We start from the raw sequence: 20,673 nt of genomic DNA, 5'->3' as shown, positions 1-20,673 counted from the left end.
AGGTAATTAGCAGTGCTATGATGTGTTTCATATATATATATATATATACACCCACCCACACACACACACACACACACACACACACACACATATATGACTATGAACTAAATGTACTTTGTAGAATCTTTGATGTGAAAAATACATAGGAGGAAGCAAGTGATGTTTACAAGATAACTAAGAAAGTAAATGAAGTGGATTACATACTGGAGTTGATACCTTGTTAAGCTTGACATTAATAATTAAAAGTTATGACCTGTCACACACTGGACAACCTCCAGTAATTGATTTTTAGAGACAGTATACTGAATGAAAGAAGGAGAAAATTAGTAACATTTCTTCCTAAAGCATGTTTTAATTAGATGTGACATTTTAAATGTAGCAGATTTTATGACTTAAATGTAAATAAAGTGCTGACACTCAGCTGGAAAGTTAAATTACTAGATCACCTGCCCAGGAAGGTCAGTTGTGGCATTGGAAGTATAAAGTATTTGCAAGCCAACTAGATAGAGGCAAGCTCGAAGTTAGCCTCCGAGTATATGCAGTCCTATTGCTTAGGCTCTTCGAACTCCAATTCCTTCATGATGAGAAGCTGTTCTAAAGAAGAAAGGACTGAGAGTTCTGATGTGTTCACAAAGCAGTATGCTTATTAAGTGTCTGTTTAGTGTGTTAAGTCTGCAGAGAAATCTATTTTTGTTTGATTGGAAGCTAACATGGCACATGAGGTATGTATTTATATATGTGTGTATGTGTTTTTCCTGCTAAATTTATTTGAGGCAGCTGTTCTATAGCTTTCAACTCTGAAGTTATAGATAAGGGTGTATTCGTTTGACAGAAGATTCGAGAACCCCGTTTACTGCCAGTACATGTAAAGCTTGGCTAAGCAGACGCATCAGGAGCAAACCATTTGTGTTCGCCAATCTGTCTCAGCAAGTCCCAGGGCCACTATCTTGCTAGAAGCCACTGTGTGCTTTTGAAAGCATGAAATTAGTTTTATACTGAGCACATGGTTTCTCATTTAGCAGCTCTTTTTATGGTAATGGTCAATTTATGGTTCACTGCCAGGATTTCGGTGTTCTGTCAAAGCTGATAGTTTCTGCTAAGGTGTCTCTATGAGATAAATTTTTAAAAAGCAGAGGGAGGGAGGCACCTAATTAGACCCTCAAGAAGAGACTCTTACCTTCAACCTAGTCTGTTTTCTGAATGCATTGTCATTTCTCCAAAATTCTTTATGTTTTTAATCCAAAACCTACAGATTTGAAGTTATGAACATTTATCTCTTTGGACTTTACTTGACATGTGACATCAAAATAGCTATGTTCTCATATGTATAGTATTTATTCATCTTTTTGTAATACATTTGTAGAAAACCACTCTATCAGTACTGACCATTTTGTGCAGTTCATCATTAGACTTATCTGTTTGTTTGGTAATACATCCCAGAGCAATGCTGGAGAAAGGACAAGGCTTTTATATATTCTATAGTTGATATACACTACCCATACATTACCCATACTTTATTATACATATGTGTGTTGTGAGAAGGGTTAGTTAAGGAATAAAGCTAAACAGCCCAAAGATGTATTAGCAATGTTGAAAATGTCTTCTTTCATACAACTGCCTCATCTTGAAAAGTAAAAGCTCTCAAATGCTGAAATTATATTAAAAATAGTTTTTATTTGTTTCCACAAAGTGATAATAGATGAAATGCACTTTAAATGTTGTAAGAATGATTTTCTCAGCCTTTTCTTTCTATCAGAAAATAACCCTTGTTGAAAGTTTTGCTAGTCATAGTGCATTTTGAAATAGAGGTGGTCAAAATTAACTACCAAGACATTTAATGAAGTATTTATTCTTGTGTTTTTTCTTTGCATGGTGGTAATAGATATATACAGGTGGATTACGGTACACATTGGAATGGTGCTATTATGCTTTTTTTTTTTTCAAACGGCCTTGACAATGGAACTGAAAACACTTCTGAAATCTTGAATTTCATGATTTTTTTTTCTTGTTAATCCTTGGATCTTTGCCTAGGTTATTAAGTGATTTCACATGATAAAGGATCCAAGCTAAAATCGTATTTATTGAAACGTATGCATATAATATGTGCCATTATAATTAGGAGATTTTCTGATTTTCAGTGGAGCCTAATTTCAAACAACTTATTTTTCTTCTGTTCTTTTAGGAATGTCATGTCACAAGTCATCATCAGATTGTCAGGGGGGTTTTGTTTCAGGTTTTGACTACAAATAAATATCTCATATTTCTTGCTTCCCCAAAGCCCATGAGACAAATTGGGTTTTTGTGTTGAGAATTAGAAGATTAGAAGGGCATTGAGATTTTCTCTTTGAAATTTCTGATAATTTAACATGTTTAGTAAATAAAACCTTTAAAGAAGTTTTAGAATGTCAGAATTCTCCTAGAATAGTAAAACTTGTCATATTACATAGATCATAGAAATTCACTAGAAGTGAGGGATAATTTAGCATATTTGCCTAAAATCTTAGCATCAATTTCTCTTTCACGGGAGTAGGATTTAGAAAGTTATCATGAGGATGTGAGATTCTTGTGAATCTCTGTGAAATTTACCTGCGTCTTTTCACTTTTATGTCAAGAGCTAGCAATCCTGGGTTCCCTTTAGCATTTAAAAATGATTAGTTATGACACATAGCAAATACCAAAGTAGGTAGTAAACATACTTTAGTTGAGAAACATGACAAAATCAAAGTACTCTCCAAGTTCAGTGAGCTTTCCTATCGTACACAAGCAATTATTTGTTTGGACTATTTATATAGCTTGTATGTAGTTTATTTTGAGGTTTGTTGCTGTGGTGATAAATTCTTTTTTAGTATAAGTATGTCCCAGGCAATATTTGGGACATACTTATACTAAAAATTATTCATTGTTTAGCTGAAATTCACATTTGACTGGGTGTCCTATATTTAACGTGGGAACCCTACCTACTTTCTAAATAAGAAGGTGAATCTCTAATTATTACCAATAAAATTAGGTCTGCCAAAGCCAAAATGGCAGCTTCATATTCCTATAAAAGCAGTTTCTACCTCGGAGTTTATTCCTAGAATCTCCTGTGAAAAGAAAGTTTTCATTTGAGAAACTTAAAATGGTGTGTGTGTATGTATATATATATATATATATATATATATATATATATATATGTATATATATATATATATATATATATATATATATATATAAAAGGATTGGTAGAGCAGAAATAATGAGGAAGGATATGAAAGCCTCCTATAGTTACAGAAATAAGACAATAAAGGCAGCATATTAAATAACAGTTGCCAGTAACATTTTAAATAAACAATTTCCAATTGTTATCCTTTATCAAGTAGAACATTTTCAGGATTTTCCTACTTTAACAAATTTGAGATTCTTATAAATTAATTTTATTTTGTTGTAGTTAAGATGCATGACCAAGGGTCCCTCCTTCATGGTCTCCCTCCACTCCTCCATCTGGACTTCACTCAAATGCTCATTGTCCTTTTGATTTTAGGACTCATGTTCTTGACTGCTACTTCCTAGGTTTCACAGAGACACAGAGTAACTTGCAAACTTGACTTAGAAGATCTATGGGATCCTTTAGTTATTAAGTGCACCATGGCTGAGTAAAAAAGAATAAAGATAATATTTGTTGTGTACCCACTATGTGCCTCATACAATATTAAAATATTTATAGGCAGATTTTATTGAATGCTCATCACTTTTTAGTGTATTAATGTAATATTCATCGTACACATGTTAAGCCATGGCTGAGTAAAAAAGAATAGAGATAATATTTATTGTGTACCTACTATGTGCCTCATATAATATTAAAAGTATCTATAGGCAGATTTTACTGAATGCTAATCACTTTTTAGTGTATTAATGTAATATTCATTGTACACATGTTAAGCTATTTATCAAAAACCCTGTTCCTAGCCCAGAGTTACTCCAATTTTAACCTCACCAGAACAGAGCAAAACATTTCCATCCTGGCTCCAAATGTTACTTTTAAACATCTGGGCAACCTCCCCACAGGGAAATGAAGGAATAAAGGCTCATTTTTTTTTTAAATCTCACCTAAGGCTGTATTTTAAAATCCTCTTTGCTCAGACTTTGCTTTACCTTTCTTGTCTCTTTTCACTTCCTAATATGTCCCTGCCTCCACTATTTTTATAAGTATCCCCAATGAGTGTGACTAGATATCACCATATAATTTGATTCTCAAGATGAGAAAGAAATATATAGAAGTAAACTACATGTGCTATAACAGAATTTTGTCCTAGGCTACCTTGAAGTTGATTAGTAAATAATGTAGAGGAGATGTTTGGAATAATTTCATTAAGCTAACCTTTTTGTACCCAGTCTAAAATGCCACCTCAGTTCTCTCTGTCAGTCATGTGACATGTCAAACCAGGAAACCAGTTTTGAGCCCAAATTGATCAGTTGAATGTGAGAGCAATTAACTCAAGTTTTGGAAATAGCCCAATAGAGAACTGTTCAGTAAACCATATCTTGTCTTAGTTAAATGGTACCCCCTCCCACACACAATGATCTAGTTCATTTCTCAATGTCTTTTGCTCTATAGGACAAATTCCAACTTCCTTCCAATTTTTTTCATGTCTTTTTAACAATATATCACTATTTCAATCTGATTGTTTTGATCCCAAAAGATTTTTTTTGCCTTCTCTCATCAATCTGTTTTCTGCTTTTGCCTAGTCATAATTGTCACTATGTTATGCATTACTTCTTCTAATTGTTCAAGATTGTATTGGCAGATTTTTCTGGAACTTAAACTATGATCTTTGGGAAAAGATTCTGATTCTTCTTTACCTTAAAGATCACTATTTTAGTCTCCATGTTAGCTCCAATGTCCCCCTGCTTATATCAGTCCTATTTGGCTGTATGGTCTGTTTGTTATGGCAAAATACCAACGTGAATCCATAATTTAAATTTTAATACTAAGTATCATCGAAAAACTTTTTTTTAACTTGTCCTCAAATTCTTAGAAGAGGCACTGGTGAGTAAGTTAAAGTTGCTAGTAGTTTAAGGCATTCTGTTTCTTTTAATTTCCTATAAGATGAGATTGCTCAATAGCTATATTTTCTTGGCAAATGGCAATTGAATAATAACTAGGTGCCTCCCACAGGGAATTCCTGTTCTATCAGAGCAAGGAATCTTCTGTCTTCTGATTCCATCCAGGGAGTCTGCAACACCACCAGGCTATTTAGCCAAATATCTTTTTGTTGACATTTCAGATTGGTGTGTGAATTTCACTTGAATATCTATGGTAATTCTGCTTCTATTTTTTGGCACTCTAATTCACTCTTTGGTAGTGTTGGTTTTTTAGAAGATGATGGAAGTAATGAATTTACATCTAGAAACCCTCTGTTTCTTCCAGCAAGTTAAGGTGGTATTTCTTTACTTGAGTTTTTTCTTGGCACACTGGAAAGGGGAGCTTGAAATTTGAAAATATTCAGGTGTAAGCAGATTCAGAAATTAATCTACAAGGACTTTTTTCTGGCATTTTCCTACATTTTATGTATTTTTATTATTGCCCAATGAGTAATACAATACTCATGATAAGTTAGTTAACTCTTGATTAATTGAAGCTTTCAAATTTTGTATAATTTAAGTATACAACAACTTTTATGCAAATTGAGGGGAACAAGCAATGGATGTCAGTCTTTGTACAGAGTAGTTAGAAATTCTTTAATGGGTTGTGAATCATGCTTAACTGGGATAGGGAGAAAATAGGGATGGTTTAGAAATGATCTCTAACAAACTGAGGGTTGATGGGGGGTGGGAGGGTGGGGAGGGTGGGTGATGGGTACTGAGGAGGGCACCTTTTGGGATGAGCATTGGGTGTTGTATGGAAACCAATTTGACAATAAATTTCATATATTGAAAAAAAAAGAAATGATCTCTAACACTTATTTCTTGCTTCAGCTGCAACTGATTTAACCAGTGTTGGATCTCTATCAGCACATTTTATCACTGTCCGTCTTTAATCAAGTGAATGCACTAAATAGTGCATTAAAGGGCTTCAGAATAACAGCAGTGATAACTAACACTTTCAAAGTAACTATATGCCAGACCCTTTACATACATAAACTCATTTAGTCTTTGTAACAGCCCTATCAGTAAGTACTGTCATACCTACTTTGCAAGTAGGAAAACTGAAATCCAGAGAGGCTAGTTAGGTTACCTGCCCAAAGTCATCCAGGTAACTCATCTGGGATTTGAATCCAGACAGTCAGGCTCCAGAATCCATGCTTTTAACCACTGTCCTAGACTAGCTTTCCTAGACTAGCTTTCTATAGGACATCTAACAAAATGTTTGTTGATATTATTTTGTGAATAGAGTAGAAAGCTGTAGACTGAATGATAATGTAAGTTACTGGATTTGTAATTGGTTGAATGCCTACACCCACTTGTACCTCTTCAATATCAAGTTGAGGCTCTAGGACTCTGCAATGACTTGGTGGGAACACTGATGACTTGGCTATTAGATTTGTAGATGATATGAAGTGGAGATCATAAATACATAGGAAAATACAATTAATATAAATCTCAATGCCTAGGCCACATCCCATACAAATAAATCAGAATCTCTAGGAGTGCTACACAGGAATAATATTTTTAAAATTCCCAAGGTGATTCCAATGTGCAGCCCCAGTTTGAGCCACTGTTTTAGAAAGATGAACAAACTCCAACATGGTCAATTTCAACTACAATAAATGAAAGAGGGAGAGAGAGAAGTTGTAGGAGTATAGAACTATAAACTCTTATATGAGTCAAAAGCATGATATAATTGTCCCCTACAGTCTTGATAATATCTTAGGTGGGACTAGAAAAAATAGGATATCTGTAACAGTGAAGTTTCTTCAACTGGCCAGAGCATGCCTGGAGTTTGGGAGAGATGCAGAGAGCCGTAGGTGCTTTCATTTGGGAGTGACCGCCATGGCCAAGGTGCACTGAGTACTTTGTCAAGCAGAAGAGATCATCAGAGGGTTTGTTATAACATTTGAGTTATAGTGGGCTTTTTCCTGCTGTTTGTTTGAATTTTTTTTAATATTTATTTTTTGAAGTATAATTAACATACAGTGTTAGTTTCCAATGTACAATGTAATCATTCAATAATTCTAAACATGACTCAGTGTTCATCACCATAAGTACACTCTTTAATCCCCTTTATGTCACCCACACCCCCCCCCCACCAACCTCCCTTAAATTATAGTTTTTCAGTAAAGATTTCAGGTAAAATTAAGATCAGTGGATGGGCTTATCAATAGGAAAGATTTTCATGTGATGTAAAGAACTTCCTAATAGGGCTGTCTGAATATGAGGAGACTCCTTTTTTGAACATAGTACATGTCCCTGATTGGTGATACTGAAGCAAAAGGCAGAATGTGACTTAGATGTGTGATAGAGGAGAATAAGGATTGCATGGATGGTTAACGTAGATGATCTTCCAACTTCAGACTCTATAATTACAGGAGCATGTTAAATTAATAAGGTAATATATCAGTGAGGATTCATTCATTACATTAGTTCTGTGTCTAGGAGAAGCAGCAGAACAGTGTTATGGCGAGTTTCAAGCATTCAAAGTTTCAAAGCCCAGGTCCACCACAGCTTGGCTGTATGACCAGGCAACTTATTGCACTTTCCAAGTCTTGGTTTCCTCAGCTGTAAAACAAGAATAATAATTGATTCCTCTGCATGGATTTGCTACAAAGATTAAGTGAGAATAATGTATATAAATTTCTTTGCATGGCAAACTGAGGGAAAATGGGAGGAATATGATATAATCAGAAGTTACAGTAAAAGCTGTAAAGTTGCCAATGATGATTTTATGGTTTGGCCTGAGTTTAAGTACTCAGTAAATGTAGCTCATTATTATTTACAAACTATCTTTCTTCTGTTATAGCTGACTTCTGGTAAAAATTAGTGTCTGAGAGATAAAACTGCAAGCAGGTAAATTTGGTGGGGGATACAGCAGCATAGGGGACTCCAACAATGGGGCACAGAATGGGCAGCTTTGAGTAAGTGGAGGCCCCATAAAGAACTGGGCCTAGGTAGGGATGGGAGATTTTGAAAGGGGATTGATAATTAGATCCCTAATCACTGATACTCATCACCTATTTCCATCTTTTATTTCATTTGATCCTTACCACAACACTGGGAAGTAGATAAAGTAGTATTTGCTCATTATACTAATAATAAATCAGCACCTGGGCAGTGACTTGCTGAAGAGCAGACCTGGAAGTCAAACGCAGACTCTTGAACCTCCACTCCACAGCTTCCACACATCACACCAGCTTCTTCTGCCTACTTCTGTGGGCAGCCCAGCTCAAACATTAAGTAAGGAGGACTTACCAGTTGAGCATAAACAATGCAATGAGGTTTGGAAATGAAGGAAAGATGTGTAAGGGGAGTGTGATCAATGAATCAAATTTAGTTCAGGGATAAAATTTTAAAGCTTTCCTGTTGATTGGAAGACAGCTTATAAAGAAGGTTGGAATGATAATTAAAAGCTCAAGTAGTAACCTTACCAGTCAATGATGTTAACATTATTATCACATTTTATAGGATCTGAATACTTAAAGGGCTTTCTGTGTAATATAATTAACCATCCTTAACACATCTCATACTAAAGGGCAAGCTTCTTTAGTATGGTATAACAAATCCAACAGTTAATAAGAATCACCATATATTAAAAGTTTAATGGTTCACTGAGTTGGGGGAGGAGAAAGGGCAGAAGGCAAAAGTTTGTGCTTTAATTCCGTTAATCAAAAGAACTTCATGACATCTGCAAAACAATGGACAGGCTGTGATTTATTTTTTTAGACAAAGTTGCAAGTGCCAGGAATAAATACCAAATAAAGTAGTTTTATAAATGACTGCATACTCTTATTGCAATAAACATAGAGTATAAATATAGATGAGTCACTTAAGATGATTTTTCATTGGATCAGAATCTTTAATTTTGCTGTTGTTGTCATCATGCTTTTCACTGACCAAGGTATTAAATTTATTTTCCTTATCACATCTGAGTATGTTTATAAAATGTAAAAGTAAATTAGATTAGTAAGGTATATTTAAGGAACAAGCTCTTTACCCAAAGTTAACTGTTTTTATATCCAATACATATTCTATTATTGTACTTATCATGATATATATGAATTATTTTTTAAAATATCTTTCTCTTCTCCTAGACTGCTTGAGAATAGGAACTATGTGCTAATTCTTTTAAATATGTGAGTCTCAATACAACACTAGGCACATAGTAAATGATATACTTAAAACACTAACTAACGGATAAGACTTGAATACAGGACCTGTGACTACTTGTGCAGAACTCAATAAATTATTTGATAGTGCTGCTCATAAAAATATTTATTATTTAATTAAAAATACAGTGAGGCATGTTTCTTATCAGATGGGCAAGATCAAGTCTTATTTATGATAATACAGTGAGTTAACAAATGTATGGGCATGGGAGCACTCTAGTTCATTGTTGGACGGAGTGTATTTGCCATGAAATACATGAAATTCATTCATGTATTTGCCAAGGCAAGGTGACAGTAACTCTCAAAACTTAGAATATGCATAGCTTTTGACCCAGCAACTCCAGTATCCCAGATTTAGTCAGCGTATATACTTGCATATATATACAAAGGTACATGAGGCAATAAATTTTCTTGCATGTGTCTATAAAAAATACAGGATTTTATTGTAACATTATTTTTAGTAGAAAAATATAGAAAAACTATACCCAGCGTAGGTGATGGTAATAATCATGGTTCATCCATGCAGTGTGATACTTTCTTAGCCTGTTTGGGCTGCTATGACAAAATACTACAGACTGGGTAGCTTATAAACAACAGAAATTTCTTTCTCATAGCTTTGGAAGCTGGAAGTCAAAGACCAGGGTTCCAGCATGGCCAGATAAGAGCCCTCTTCCAGGTTGCAGACTTTTTGTTGTGTCTTCACATGGCAGGAGGGGCATGGGATCTCTGTAAGGTCTCTTTGATAAGAACATAAATCGCATTCATGGAGAATCTACCCTCATGACCTAAGCAACTTCCAAAGGCCCCACCTTCTAATGCCATCACATTGGCCATTAGGATTTCAACATATTGGGGCGCCTGGGTGGCTCAGTCGGTTAAGTGTCCGACTTCGGCTCAGGTCATGATCTCACGGTCCGTGAGTTCGAGCCCCGCGTCGCACTCTGTGCTGACAGCTCAGAGCTTGGAGCCTGCTTCAGATTCTGTGTCTCCCTATCTCTCTGACCCTCCCCTGTTCATGCTCTTTCTCTGTCTCAAAAATAAATAAACATTAAAAAAATTTTTTTTTAAAAAAAGGATTTCAACATATGAATTTCAACATTTGTAACAACTGATATGGGATAATGTATAAGATATAAGTAAAACAAGAAATATGCAGAAAAATATATATTTCCATAAAAGATATGTTTGTGTGTTTATATGTATATATACATATACATATGGAGAGAGAGAAGGGATGGGGAAGGAGGAGAAAGAGAGAAAGAAGGGATGAATCATTTCACAGGGGGCCTGGGGACTGAGTTCAAGGTAGAATTGCTTTTGACTTGATTCCTTTTTGTATTGTTTGAAGTAGACTTCTATTTAACTATTAAACCCTTTTGTACTTTTGAATTTTTAACATAATTTTGAGAAGTTTACTTTTGAGGATAACAGGTATTTTCATATAAACAAATGAAAGGTGAAAGAGGCAGAGGGAAAATGGCAGGAATGTGATGTGATTAAAAGTTATCACAGTAAAACTTGTAGGGTTGCCAGGTGATGACTTCATGCCTCTAAGCCACAGTTAATGGATGAGAAAAGCAGAAGCCATTTACCAGGTAATTGGATGATGATCCAGTTTATTGCCTTTTGTCCTCCCAAGTGTCTGCTCCCTAGAAGTTCAAGGTGAAAAGCTGATGTTTGGTCAACTCCTGAGCAGGTGTTGTATTGACCCTTTATGACCATTCCTGGTGTCCAGCCTTGGCCTACCTGATAGTGTGTGTTTTTCCTTCCAGAACTTGCTAGAAATACACCCCTCAAGTATTCATGATTGAATGCAATCACTTGAGTGTCTCTTGTATAAAATATTTTCACATGTCTTAGTCTTCAGTGTCCATGTAAAACACCAGGGCCTTAGGGGACTTCAGCTTTATGAAATGAAAACTTCCAATGCAGGTCACACTACCATATTGAATGGAAAGGAAGAAAGACCAAAATTATGTTAAAATAATAGTAAGGCTTGCCTTAAATCCACAAACATGACAGCATTCAATGCTGCCCTGAGCTCACCCTTTTGTGCAGAGGGTTTGTTTTTTAATCTCATACATTTAGTTCTCTGAGAAATACATAACACTGGGTGATCTTACCTCTGGGATTGTAATACAAAGTCACGATTTGACAATGGACGTCTTATCATGAATTCCTTTGCTCCTAGGGGTTTAATGCTGAGTTTGAATGTTAATTTAACTCGTTCTTTTTGTTTAATAAGCTCAAAATCCCAGCTGAGCTGAAGTGGGAGTGATTTTATATTATATAAAATGTTAGCTTGCAGAAATGTGGTATGAAGGACTCGGTTAATATTATGATCAGCTAACTATTGATTAGACATTTTCCTTCTGTCTTCTAATTGGTCTAAATTGGTTGTACTGCTGCTTTTTAAAAATATGCTCTCGCTTGCATTTTAAGATGATACTATTGGATTTTCACAGAGCTATATATATACATCCTTCTCTGTTATGATCAGATGCATAATTGCTGACATTTATGCATTGTCTACCCCGGATTAAGGTAGTTTGTGTTTGTGAATCCATACAGAGCCAATTAGACACAAAAGCCACAATATTAGTCTCATTAGCACTGTGCTCTAATTGGCTAAGCTAACTAGATACAATCACTGTTGACCTAATGCTAATATTCTATGAATTTCTATCTTTCTCTGCCTCATAAAAATGGTAGCAGGAATAGATCAGGGAAAGATGTTTTACAAACTTTCCATGTTAGATCATTTTACTTTCAAAAAGTGTCCAAGAATCAGCACAGGTATTATAATACACAAACTACAAAGGCTGAACATTTGTGCAAAAAGGAGATCTTAATCTGAATAAGTTTCTTTCCTTTGATAGGCATTATTTTTTTGTGTAAAGATGAGTGCAAAATGGTGGTCTATTTGTGGTATGTCTGGAGGGTAGGTGTCTATGAAGAACTCTCACGAAACGGTGTTTTGGCAAAGCAGATAAGCCAGTTGCAGAGGGCACCTGTATGCAAGTCTCTGGGAGCCTTTCCAGTCCCGGCTGCGCCTCAGACTCAGTTGGGGAACTTTTAAATAGTACTGATGCCCACGCTCCACCCTGATCAATTAAATCCGAATTGCTGGCTTGTGTGTTTTTAAAAGCTCTTCAGTTCTAAAACCACCTTTGAGAATCTCTGGTTAAAGGGATTTGTGCTCTACTGTGCAGGTAATGGACAGTCTTTGTATGAAGCACCATAATGAGTTGATTGTGAAAGAGCTGTCCGAGTGAGATTATAGAGCACAGTGGCAAAGAGTTTGAGATTTGGCCACAACTTCAAATCCTGACCCTGACTTTTTACTATGAAGGAAAGTTCTCTAACCTCTCTAAACTCAGTTTTGCATCTGTGAAATGTACCTCATTGGGTAGAAGTGATGATCAAAGTTACACATGCTACAGAACATAGCACAGTACTTAGAAACATAATAATTGTGAACAATTAAAGAAGTACATGTTTCTACATGTGCAGTCTTGTTTACCTCTTTTGTGCAAAATGGGAATAGTATTAGCCAGATCTGAACATTACAGGGTGAAAGCCAATGTACGCATATTTCACTTGACAAAATAAAACACATTTCAGTCTGCTCAGTGTTTATTTCTAAAAACTTAATCCATTTTAACAAGTGATTTCCATGATAAAGTCTGCTTTACATTTTTGCAGTAAAAAGGAAAAGTCCCAGTAGACCAAGTTTATAACCTTTGGTGCCTTAGGACATGCTAGTCATTGTGAAAAACCAGTGGGTGGCAGAAATTCTTTCAAACTTAATTATACTTTTGATTTTATGCTTCTTCTCCTTTATCTTGTCACCATCCTGTCTCTTTCTCTTTGTGGCATAAGAATTTTTCTGTTACTTCGCATTAAACCTCCTGTCTGTAAAGTCCATTCCTAATCATTCATTCATTCATTCATTCATTCCGGTGTTTACTCAATACTACTTATTAAGCATAAATTTCATCCTAAACACTTCTTTTATCAGTACAAAAGCTGTACCCAATTTACAAATGAACTGTGTTGTGGTAATTGTTTTGTAAATTAATTTATGGTTTTGAAATATTTTATTATAGATTTAATATTTTAAATTAGGTCAATGCTTCCAAGCCAACTAAGCATAGTTGGGGGAAGAGTGGTGGAAATGTCAGAACAGTAATGCACAATTTCCATAGGAAGAAGCAAAATTCATACTAGTAATAGAAAGTAGTAAAGAAAAAGGAAAGGAAGTAGAATCTGAAAAGTCAAGATTATATATTGAAATGTTTCCATTACGGTGAAGTCAGCATTAACTTCTTTTCTAGCATTAAGTTTCATGGAAGAAAGTCTTCTTAGGGACTAGGAGAGTAAGGGAAGAGGCCATTTAAAATTCTTTATAGCTGATGGTTGTATAATTTATCATCAAAATGGGACCCTTTTAAGAGTTATTCATGATTAAGCCAGGAAGGCTTAAACTTGGGTTGCTTCGTACTGGGGTGCGTGGTCACTCTAATTAGGGGTATGGACAGTGTTAGATTTTTCCCAATGCAGGTGTTAAATAGATCAAACAAGAATCCAGATATAGTTAGATTTAACGATTTAGAATTAACAATTAAAGCAATTCCAGCCTTGAAACACCACGGTATTCAATCTTTCACCTTCCTGATTGCTAATAGTTCCATGACCCTTGGAATATTTAGGAAATTGGAGAAGGCAAGCATTTCATGTAAACATGATGCAACATGAAAAATAAGAATGGAATTGAGTACAAAGCTGTACTACTTAATTAGACCTCTCTAACTTGAAAATGCAAGGCTTACCCTCTTGATTTTTACTCAGTTTTACCCTTGTATTCTTGAAAATGCTGGGAGGTTTACAATGGTTTACAAATTCTGTTCTCTAAGACCATTTTGTACCTTTTAGATTCTGTTCTCATGGAATCTCAGACAAGATTGGGTCCACCTCCAGCTGTCTCAAATTGAGTTTAATCACCAGGAAAGTTCTGTTGATTCTCAGTGATGTTTACTTGATTAATTCAGCTCTAGCCATGGTGCCTTCTTACCTATGTCTCTCAATGTTTCCTAGAAAATTAAATGTTTCCTTTTGGGATTTTCAGGAAACTTGAACTAAAAGGAAATTTGGTTTCCTCTTTTTTATTTGAATATAAAAGAATATTTTAATTAGTTTTCTTTAATCTAGTTTTTACTCTAGTGTAAACATTTTATATGAACTACATTTCCTTTAAATTCATGTTTTAACTCCACTATGTTATTAGAATTTAACCTTTTCTCTTCCCAATACTCTAAAGTATAAACCACTTGATTCTTTTTAGAAGACAATACTTTGGGGGTTAGACTTAAGAGAAATTTAGAAACTATTTGTGCTACCCTTGTTTAATTTTGAATAGTTCCCTGATTTAATCTTTTATCAAGAATTCATCTCTAAATAAATAAACAAACTAAAAATAGGGGGAGTGTCTGGATGGCTCAGTTGGTTAATATCCAATTCTTGGTTTCAGCTCAGGTCATGATCTCACTGTTCGTGAGTTTGAGCCCCATGTTTGGCTCTGTGCTGACAGAGCAGAGCCTGCTTGGGATTCTCTCTCTGTCCCTCTCTCTCTGCCCCTCCCCTGCTCTTTCTCTCTCTCTCAAAATAAATAAATAAACTAAAACAAGAAAGAATTCATAAATGGGTTTTAAAATTATAAATACATAAAATAACAATGACAATTTTTGAAGAGCATTTTCACACTGATTTCTATCACTCATGCATTAAACTAGTATTTTTTTTCTATCCCAGAGTCCTCCCAACTGAGAGTTTACAGATGTTGACGTTAGCAATTAAAGACTATAGTTAGCTAACCAATATTAAGAATTTCTGATGACATCAGACCTTTGGAAAGAAAGTGCAACATATTGAGACCAGATAATAGTAGACTTAAAACTAGGGTTATTTTTAACTCTAGTTATACATACAATAATGCTGCTTTGTTTTGGGCCAATTTGTCTTAACTATGAGAAAGAGAAAAATTTCAAGACCCAAACTTCACAAATGTGGATCTTTCACCCTGATTGCTCTTTCCATATAAAAGAGGTCATGGTGTGGTGGAAAGAACACCAGATGATTTGGCTTTTCTGAATTCACATCTTGAGGCTGCTCTCCCTGACTTTGAGACCTTGAGTAAGTCATATTAAGCCTCCGGGCTTCAAATTCCTTATCCCCCAAATGAGAGATTTGGGCTACATTTTTAGTACTCTTTATGAACCGCTTAAGCTGAAAAATTCTAGGGATATTTTTCATATGACTTCATTACATACCAGCTCTTTTAGCATTTGCATAGATTTTGAAGATGGACTGCATTTGTACTTCGAAAAAGGAGAAGAAAATTCACAATGTGTTTTGAGCTTCTCCAGAATTAGCTGCTCTAAGAACATGAAGAATTAAATGAGAGATTATTATTGAGATAAGTATGCTGCAGGAGTATAGTTGTATGCATTTTATTCAGGCAAATTTCTCATTTCTGAGTCAAACCTGACAAAAGGGTAGTTGCTCTCTGAAATTGGGGATGAACTGCTTTTGTTTTAAGATTCAAGGCATTTATTGTGATTGTGATGCTCTTCAGAAATATCTTGAAGTGCCTATCTTGTTTGTTATCTTCAATATGCATGTATTTTACTACTAAATCCTTTTTATAGACTTTACAAAAATGCCCCAGTGATGTGATTAGTCACCCAATGAAAACCTACTGCCTCCAAGCTAGTCTAGGCATCTGCTCACAAGTAAGATTTCCTCAATGTTCAAAATAAATCTTTTCAGTCATTTTATGGTAGCTTTGATGTGCTCCATATGGCTTAAATATGTAGAATTTAGGTGTGACATGTTGTTTTTCCATGGTGGTTATTCAAAACAGTTTTTATTTGGACATGTTCATTCGTTACATTTTTAATCATTATAATTCCCAGTTCATCCTTGTTTATATATAATTCTAAGTTTATAAAAATAAAAGCTTTATTTAAGAAGAAAGATTATATTATAGTCTGCTTAAATGATAATAAATATTTTGCGGTGCTGAACATTATTGCTTTTTCTCATAATTAATCCTTAAAAGGCCAGAAATAGTCATTTATTACTATAGCAATCATATACTTTTCAGATATAATTTTCCCAATTATATAAGACTTCTCCCAAGTGTTTCATTATAAGGTAATTCATGCTGTAGGATCCTCATATTGCTAAGCTAGCACAATTCCCTTTGAAAATTCTGTGGACCAGAAAATAATTCAGTTGAATTTTACATTGTTTGTAGTGTTATTTTTTGGAAAAATAAAACTGATGGATATTTTAAGTAGGATAATTTAAGTTAGAGGCCATTTTAATATATTTTGAATTTATAAAAATAATAAAATCATGGAAATTGAAGTGTTATTTGAAAAATTATCTTTTTTTTTTCTCTACTCAAATAAAAGGCAGCTGTGATCTATTTTTAATGTTGAGTAATTGTTCGTTCATTTGAACTGATCACTTCAGTCCAGGTGTTTCATGAAACACCCACATGAAACTCTACTTGCTCCAAAGGATTATATTTCAGTATGGAATGCCATGCTGATTTAAATGATAGCAGAGTACTTGGGTTGAAGTGATGTGGCTTCCGGTCTCTGGTCTCTATTTGGCATTAAATGCCCCCATGTGCAGTCAGTATCCAATTGGGCTACTTATTCAACCTCTCTGTGGTTTAATTTCTTCATCCTTACAATAAGGAAAATTATATCTGCTCTACAGAACTTACAACAATACTATGCCTATTGCATGACATGACATCTATGAAAGTTGTTTATAAAGCACAAGGGCAGTATCATTACTAATATTATTTCCTCTTCCCCCTCCTCATCATTACAAATCACTTATTACGGAAACAGAAGTACCCCATATTTTTCTGTCTCCTTTGTTGCTAATATTGGACTTCAGCCTCATGAAGTAATGTAGAAAGTCTAGAATAGGAGCAGTAAAGAGTGACATAATAAGAATGCTTGTACCACTACCACCACCACCATTTATTGAGGTGCCAACCACTGTGCTAAGTCCTTTATATATAAAATCACTTTCAACATTTAAAACTTGCTGGGACCCCAAATAATGGTAACTAATTTATTAGGGCAATGAGTAGACAGATTTTAATGATGGGAAATACCCAGAATACCAAAGGTGACCTTCCACACTTTTCCTTTTTTAAGTTGCTATTTCATGTTTGTTGTAAGAAAATTTTAAAAAGCTGCTATGGAGAGAGGTTTTGAAATGATCACTATCCACAAAAATGCAAAAGTAGGAACTACAGTGTAACTCTAGGGAAATAAGCAAATGCTATGGCTATAAGATTTCCTTCTATACATCTCTTCCTGTAAGGTTGTTAGGTAGTGTGCTATTTGTCTAGATTATCCTACTTTCATTTTGTAAACATTTGTACATATATAAGGATTCTTACATTTGGAAGAATCTGGGATTCTTTGTCTGAAATATCTCATCAAATTGGAGCATAGTAATTGCTATCAAATATTTATTTTCTTAACCTTTCTCAAACAATGTGCATAATAATTTCCTGTTAAAGTTCTGTGCTTCCAGTTGTTGGTTTTGCACCATTTCTTGTCAATTTCATACCCTATAGCAGTGTAAAACTGACAGAGCTAGAGAAATAGAGAACATTTTAACTACATACCAAAAACACATTGTATAAAAACCCAATGCCTTAATTTATTATATCCAGAGAACATGTCTAAAATAACCTAATGTACTTATAGCTCAAAAGAGAAAATAAATATGCATATTTCATATTTATATTTCATATATATTTCATATATATTTCATATATATTTCATATATATTTTATATATATACACACATACATACATACATACACATTTACACACATGCAGACATTCATCCATAAGGTGGGTAATTTTAAGGTAATTGAAACTTGTTATTGACTATACAAAGTATGTCAAGAAAAGCAATATGTCATTTATGACTAACCTTTTCACTGAAAATTGACAACTCTCCTAGGCTAATTTCACTTGACATTTCTAAATCCTTAGGTGTTTAGAAATTAGATTATTTGATTGAACAGTGTACACCAAACCTTTAATCACAGAAGCCTTTTCATCTACTGAAGTTTTAAAAAGTATGTCTGTGTAGTTCTTGATCTAATGGGTGAAATTAAATATTCGTTCTATGAATTTAATTAATGTTGCATAGTTTCCCACAGTACTGATATTAATTCATTGTAATGCTCATTTGTTTACATGTGTTATGAAAATTCCCCCAAATCGTATGTCTATATCCTTACCAATAGTGGTGTAGATTTAGAATTCATTTTCAAAACACCTAGAAGTAATTCTTCTCTACAACTGTGTGTTAATTATTCTTTTGCTTTTCTTTATAGTTTACCACTAAATATGAATGTCTTTAAAATATTTAGTTTTTACCTATTGTTACATAATCTTCACTAACATAATATCTGAGATTCCTATTTTTTATACATAGCTGTAGTTTATTCAATGTTGCTTTATATTCTTTTATATCTCCAATTTATTTATACATTAAACTGATGATACACAGTTTAATTATCACCTTTCTTTCTTAATTTGATTTAGAAGTAGTATTGTTTTGAACATTCACATATGTACAGTTTTCTCTAGGTTATATACTTACCTTCTGTAGGGTCATATCCTTTCCAGAAAGTGGAATTTAGGTCATAAGATATATATATTTCAACTTGAAGTGGTAATTTTATGTTTTGCTCATACTGTAATCCCAGAGTAGTACCAAATGCATTGTAAATAGTCCATTAATATATACTGAATGAATGAACAAATGCCAAACTATTTTCCCAAGGTGAGGTGTCACTTCATACTCTGACCAATAGCAGATGAGCATTCCATTGTGTTACCTCCTTGGCAATGCTTGAGACTGTGTGACTTTTTAAAAATTTTGACAGTCTAGTGGTTGTGAATGCTATCTCACTGGGTATTTAATTTGCAATTCCTGATAACTAATGAGGTGGAGCATCTTTTCATGTTTATTGGCCATTTGTGTTTCCTCTTCTGTGAAATTCCTATTCATATTCAATTACCACTTTTGAGTCATTGGTTTTTTAAAAAAATTATTTATAGACATTTATATAGTATAAGTACTATACTAATCCTTTTCAGTTTCCTAGGTTGCAGGTATATTCTGAGTTTACAGCTTCAGTTTTCACTGGTTTTAGTGTCTTTTATTAAAGTTAATCCTTAACTTTAATATGATCAGTGTTTCTATGCTTTCATGCTTTCTGCTTTTTGTATTCTGTTTAAGACGTTTTTCCTTACTCCAAGGTCATACAGATCCTAAATATATTAATCTTCTACAAGTGCAATAGTTTAGCTTTAAATCTTACATCTACCTGGAATTGTTTTTACACATTGAATTTTATTCCATTTTCTTTCTTCCATATAAATAACCAAATAACTAACTCTTGTTCCAGAGTCATGTAGTGACGTATTTTCTTCTCCCCACTGTTTTTCAGTACCCACTGTGTTAAAACTGAAGTGTCTGTGTATATCCAAATTTGTTTCTGGGTTATCTATTTTGTTCCATTGGCTAATTTTTCTGTCATTATACCAAACCTGTTTTGCCCTAACACTACAGACTTGCCAAAACTCTTTATAATTGGTTCTGCTAAACACTCCTTTTTTTTTTTCCAGGAATTATATCTATCTCAGCCATTTGCTCTTCCGTACAAATGTTGAGTCTTATCCAACAGCATGGTCTACCATGTTTAATTTATCTCTTACTTATAAGTCTTTATATAAAGTTTTAAGGGTGCCTGGTGGCTCAGTCAGTTAAGCATCTGACTCTTAGTTTCAGCTCAGGTCATGATCTCATGGTTCAGGAGTTTAAGCCCCATGTGAGGCCCAGTGCTGATAGTGCAAACCCTGCTTGGGATTCTCTCTTATCTTCTGTCTTTGCCCTTTTCATCCTCAGGCTCTCTCTGTCAAAATAAATAAATAAACTTAAAAAAAAAAGTCTTTATATATAAAGTTTTTTACTTTTATTTAAAAATGGCTGGGGGTGCCTGGGTGGCTCAGTGAATTGAGAGTCCGACTTCGACTCAGGTTGTGATCTCGTGGTTCATGAGTTCAAGCCCCACATCCGGCATGCTGCTATCAATGTAGAGCCCTCTTCAGATCCTCTGTCCCTCTTGCTCTGTCCCTCCCCCACTTGTGCTCTCTCAAAAATAAATAAAACATTTTAAAAAAGGACTATATTAAAAATGGCTAAAACATTTGTTAGACACTTTTTATATAATATCATCTTACAAATAGTATCTGTT

The 20,673-nt window shown here is 34.4% G+C and overlaps 1 protein-coding gene across 4 annotated transcripts in view; it reads left to right on the top strand.

Annotated features, from left to right (window-relative positions):
- Positions 1-20,673, top strand: part of ZNF385B (zinc finger protein 385B) — a 313,431-nt gene that overhangs the window by 24,436 nt on the left and 268,322 nt on the right. The gene's annotated exons all lie outside the window — the stretch shown is intronic.

This window comes from Acinonyx jubatus, chromosome C1 (genome assembly GCF_027475565.1).
Source record: "Acinonyx jubatus isolate Ajub_Pintada_27869175 chromosome C1, VMU_Ajub_asm_v1.0, whole genome shotgun sequence".
NCBI classification, from domain to species: Eukaryota; Metazoa; Chordata; class Mammalia; order Carnivora; family Felidae; genus Acinonyx; species Acinonyx jubatus.
Note: the sequence above shows the minus strand (reverse complement) of the source record. Positions and strands in the feature narration are given on the sequence as shown.